This window comes from Tupaia chinensis, unplaced genomic scaffold (genome assembly GCF_000334495.1).
Source record: "Tupaia chinensis unplaced genomic scaffold, TupChi_1.0 Scaffold000023_1, whole genome shotgun sequence".
NCBI lineage: Eukaryota > Metazoa > Chordata > Mammalia > Scandentia > Tupaiidae > Tupaia > Tupaia belangeri.
In genome coordinates this window covers 3,606,350-3,611,954 of record NW_006159453.1, presented here as the reverse complement: position 1 = coordinate 3,611,954, position 5,605 = coordinate 3,606,350, and the positions used below count along the sequence as shown (strand labels likewise).

The following is a 5,605-nucleotide window of genomic DNA, read 5'->3' as shown; positions in this document are numbered from 1 at the left end:
TGGGCTACTCTCAGCAGGGTCGTCCAGCCTCTTTTTGCATTTTTTGATAATCTTTGGATTTCTAGGATTTAACAATAGTTTTAGGAGGCTAAGTGACAGACCCACAGCAGGAAGCACTCACTGAGTCCTCTGAGACATGGGATCGAGAAGAGGGAAAGATGATAGTCCTTTTGAAGAAACGGAGTCAGTGTTTAGCAGCCAAGTTATTGCGGTACATTTATAAATCAGGAAGCCACCTGGTCTCTTTGGCAATTTGGTATTAGAGTGTGACTGGCCTTTCAGACAGATACTTATCTTTGCATTCCTCATAGTATTAGACATAAAACTGATGTCCACAAGTTTTGGATAGTGGATGGTAAAGATTAGGGCATGGTCTTAGAGAGAGAAATGATGACCCACTTTTGCAATCAGCCAAGGGGAAACCACTCATGAACAGATGGACTGCATCACCTCTAAGACAAAATGTGTACAGGTCAGTCTGAAAACCAACTTCCCATTTAAAATTAAAAAGCTAACAGTGATTGAATCACTTTACTTTAACTTCTTGGCATTGGAGCCAAATCCTACCAAGGTTCTGGGGCCAAAAGGATACAGTATCCTAGGTAAGCCAGAGGTCCTTAAATAGAAGCGCTGACCTATATTCCCATGCTCATGGCTATAAAGAAAGTGAGGGAAAAATGAAACTGTCCAAAACCGAAGCAAAGTTTTTATGATATGTGCTGGACTAGCTGCAGGGCAGAGAAGTAACGTAGTGCTCTGTGAGGCAGGACCCACAGAAGTTCCAGGTTCACACCCTGAGGAATCCTCTGTGCACTCCAGGCATGCGCATGTGTGCCTATGATCCTGGCTGGCTGAGGCCAGGGGTGGATCACTGTGTGATTCCTGTTCAGAGTGTCTCTGTCTCTCTCTATCTCCCCCTTTCACATAAAAAGTAAACTGTAAAAAACATTTGCAATATTGAATGTCATCATATAAGCTTCTTTCGTACAGAAGTATAATGGCCACATACATTTTCACTGACTTTTTTTTTAACTGGACAAGTTTTCTTATTAAACCTTTAAGTTCACCAAGTATTGAGATACACAGTTTTTAATTCATTTAATAAGAGTTGGAGACCCATCTCTAGACCTAACTTCAAAAGGAAGGTTAAAAGGAAACCTAAGACTCTGACATGGAACAGAAAGTACAGGAAATTCTAACACATCTCTGAGTTATTGAGAGATTGAGGCACGGCTTGCAGTTTGCACATCGGGCAATAAACTGACGTTTCAGTGAAATAGCGTGTTTTGCCAGCCTGCCATGGTTAAGCAGACTGAATAAGTCTCATCCATCTCAGTAAAACTTGCCTTTTGTTCTTTCAGATCAAAACTGCCTTTACTTAAACTCTGTTTTTTCAGGTGATAAAACACAAAATAGATTTTTGAAGTAAAATGTTTATTTGGTTTATCACTTATCCTTAAACTTTCTTGCAAGAAAAGAGTCTGAATATATAAAAACTATCAGGTGCTTTGCTGGCCTAGAAGAGTGTAGAGAATATATCATTTAGTTCACTTTGTCATCTTTTATTTTATATATTCTCCTGATTTGTCATAATTAATCTTGAAGCTAGTATCTACTAGCTTTCTACTAAAAGTGTAACTGTAGGGACCAGCAGGTGGTGTAGTGGTTACATCACTGGACTCCCACACAGCCAATCATGGTTCAAATCCCAGACGTTGTGGCTTGAAACTCACTCTGGGCTTGTGTTTATGCGTGCCCAAGATCCCGGAAGAAGAACTGGGAAGAAAGGATTGCAATATGACCCTCCCTGGGGGATGATTTCTCACTTTCCTGCTATCTCTCTCTCTCTGGTACTCTAAGGCAAAAACACCTAAAAAAAAGAAGTGTAACCCTAAAAGATTTTTTAAAATTTCTTTTTGATATTTACTTTGTCCGAAGAATTCTTATCAATAATTGGTAACCCTTTTGTAATAAGATTTGGTCTTTTTTTCTTTTTAATGTGTTAAAGGATATGTGTGCTTACTAGAGAAAGACAAAGAGAGAGATGGGAAGAGAGAGAAAGAGAGAGAGAGGGAGAGAGAGAAAGTACCCTTCATGGGGTGTGTTCATGTTGTAATCCCTCCTCCTCCATTTTTTCCCTCTTTTCAAGATTTGGGCATGCATGCGTTCATTCCTAGCATGATTTTAAAGCTGCTGGGTCCAGGACTTGAACCACACAGTCAGCCATGTGGGATCCGGCTGCCTTAGTTGCCATGCCACTGGCTGGCTGATGTTTTTGTAAAGTCTTATCAGGAGCCTGATTGTCAAATGTGTAGTAATGACAGTGCCGTGTCTAGCTCTGTGATCCAGAGCCAATGCCCAGCAAATATTTGTAGAATAAAGAATGCACCTTGATTCTGGGAGGTTTAATCCAAGAGATGGCTATAGTGAGATTTTTCTGGGTTTACTTCTGTGTTTAGTGCTTTTAAGTTTTACATATATTTTACATAAGGAAAACAGTGTGTGCAAAATTCTTGCCTAAAGACATGTCTAGCTCTTTGCTTCTACAAGGAGGGAAGAGAAAATTTGGAGTGGGTTTTAGCTTTAGCTGGAGAAACTTTGGTTACAGGCAGTGAAGAAATCCCCAGTGAAGTTTATTAAAGCCTGCACTGGGCGGTTGGTGGTGGGGCTGCTGTTGGAGGATCTCCTATAGAGAAAAGATCTTAAAAAATCACCAAAATTCCTTCTTTGGGATGGTGTACATCAGAGCTCAATTGCAGGCAGGGACGAAAATAGATGGCTGTGCAGACCACCTGTATCTTCCTGAGACTTTGTGTGCTCCTTTCATTCCGGAAATCCCAGTTTTGGAGGACAGTCATTGCTGCGTCCATCTGTTCGGGGCAGAGGCAGAACCTGTCGGCCCTCTTCTCTCCACTCTGAGATAACTTCTCATTTCTCGATGTTCACCCTCTCTCAGGCAGCCCATCGTCCTGGCTCTTCTGCCTCTGAGACCTCAGGGGAGGAGGAATTTCCTGTTGCCAATGTGTTGCTGCTTAGAGATTTCCGGGATTTAAGTATAATCCCCAAGGTGTTGTTAAACACACAGCATTAAGTGCAGCACTGGAGGGAGGCAGTGGGATTTAAGTTTCCTCTGAGACATCACTTTTATTAAAGGAGCTCTCTTACCCAAGGAAAGAAGAGAGAGAGAGAGAGAGAGAGTGAAGAACCAAGTGTGGTTAAATAAGAGTTACTGTGCAGGCTGCTTGCCAAGAATAGCAATAGAAGTATCAGGAAATAATTTGGGGCACAGGAGAACAGGTCACATAATTGAAAGTTCAGGTTTGTGAGGCCACGTTTAATACAGTACTTTGGGAGTTCTGTCCATGATAAGTCATTTCAGCAACAGAGAAGCTAACATACAGATTAAGATGTCCTGCTACAATGTTAGGGATTGAAACAAGGAATAGTGGGGCAATGTATGGAGAAAAATTTATATTTCATTAAAATAAGTTTCTATATGGTTGGAGTAAGCCTATATTGGTCCAAATGACCCTGGAGCTGGGGTGAGAACATAAAGATAGAGAGAAAAGATTAAAAATAATTTGATATTGAAGAATGAGGAGTATTGATAAAAGTGACACAAACTCATCAGCAAATCCTGGAGACACAGGACCGGTAGACATTCCCTGAAATGAACTAAATGTCAGTCAAAGGAGAAGAAATGAATGATAAGCATCGCATTTCATATTTTAAGAAGTGAAAATAGATATAACTTTGAAAGAGGAAGCTCTCTGCTCCTCCCAGTTCGACAGACAGCTGCATCTTCTCCCGCAGTGCCAGCCTCATCCCAGAGACACAATGGTGAAGGCCAGAGTAAACAGATTTGGCCATGTTGGTCACCGGGCCACCAGGGCTGCCTTTAACTCAGGTAAAATATTGGACGTTGTTTCCCTCAATGACTCCTTCTTTGATTTGAACTACAGAGTCTACATGTTCCAGTATGAGTCCACCCATGACAAGTTAATCAGTATTGTCAAGGCTTAGAACCAGAAGCTTGTCATCAATAGGAAGTCCCTCACCATCTTCCAGTAGTGAGATCCCGCCAACACCAAATGGAGTGATGGTGGTGCTGAGTATGTTGTGGAGGTCATCGGTGTCTTCACCACCATGGAGAAGTCTGAGGATCACTTGAAGGATGGGGCCAAGAGAGTCATCATGTCTGCCCATTCTGCTGATGCCCCCATGTTTGGGCATGAACACATTGGCATGAACCACAAGAAGTACAACGACAACTCCCTGAAGATCATCAGCGATGCCTCCTGCAGAACCAACTGCTTAGCCCCTGCCCCAGCGAAGGTCATTAACAACTTCAGCATTGTGGAGGGACTCATGACCACAGTCCATGCTATCACTACCACCCAGAAGACTGTGGACAGCTGCTCGGGAAGCTGTATTGTGATGGCCGAGGGGCTGTCCAGAACATCATCCTGGCATCGACTGGCAATGCCCAGGCTGTGGGCAAGGTCACCCTGGGGTTGAACAAGAATCTCACAGGCATGGTCTTTCATGTCCCCACCCACAACGTGTCAGTTATGGACCTGACCTGCCTCCTGGAGAAGGCTTCTAAGTATGAAGGAGGTGGTGAAGCAGGCATCGCTAGGCCCTCTGAAGGGCATCCTGGCCTCCACCAAGGACCAGGTCATCTCCTTGATTTCAGCAGTGACACCCCTTCCTCCAGTTTTGATGCTGGGGCTGGTATTGCCCTCAATGACCACTTTATCAAGCTCATTTTCTGGCATGACAATGAATTTGGTTATAGCAATGGGCGGTGGATCTCATGGTCCACATGGCCTTCAAGGAGTAGAGCCCCCAAAACACCAGCCCCAGTAGGAGCATGAGGAGGAGAGAGGCCCTCAGATGGTGGGGTGGTCCTGCTCCCACTCAGTCCCCACCACACTGAAAATCTCCCCTCCTTAGCACAGTTTCCATCCCAGATCCTCTGGAGAGGGGGAGGCGCTCTGAGAGCCCTTCCTTGTTATGAATCATTAGTAAAGTACACTGTATTAGCCAAAACAAAGAAGGAAACATTTAAAGAGGAAAATAACTATGAATGTCAAGTTCATGAAAACTAACTAAAGGAAACATTGATGTTAGCGGAGATTACTCATAAACCTTGGGATCGATGTCAGGGAGGATAGGTTTCGTCTCTCTAGACTCTTACTGTCATAGTTGTGAGCTTTTTACAAAAAATCATGAATGGTTTTCTTCTCACTTTGGTTGAATTATATTCATGGTTCACCATCCACTTCAGGTTGCCTTTGTGAAACAAGCAAGCCAACTTGAGGTCTAGCCGGACTGCAGCCATTTTGTAATTAAGAAAGGCCTCTAACAAGAAACAATCTGACCAAGTGCTGAGTCATAGGGAGATCTGTTTGAGGAATGGTCAGATGAGAAACCAGGGGTATTTAAAGAAAAACAGGAATCAGGATAATTACCCGAGGAAAGTGATTGACTTTGATTGATTGTAGGGAGGAATGATTTCTTGTATCTGTAAATCCTGAGAACACATTGAGTTTTTTTTTTTTTTTTCTTTTGAGAGATTTTCACTGTAGGGCGTGTGCGCTCG

The 5,605-nt window shown here is 43.0% G+C and overlaps 1 pseudogene; it reads left to right on the top strand.

Moving 5' to 3' along the window:
- The first annotated feature begins 3,837 nt into the window (after nt 1-3,837).
- Nucleotides 3,838-4,843, top strand: LOC102495076 (glyceraldehyde-3-phosphate dehydrogenase-like; annotated as a pseudogene).
- The last annotated feature ends 762 nt before the right edge of the window (nt 4,844-5,605 follow it).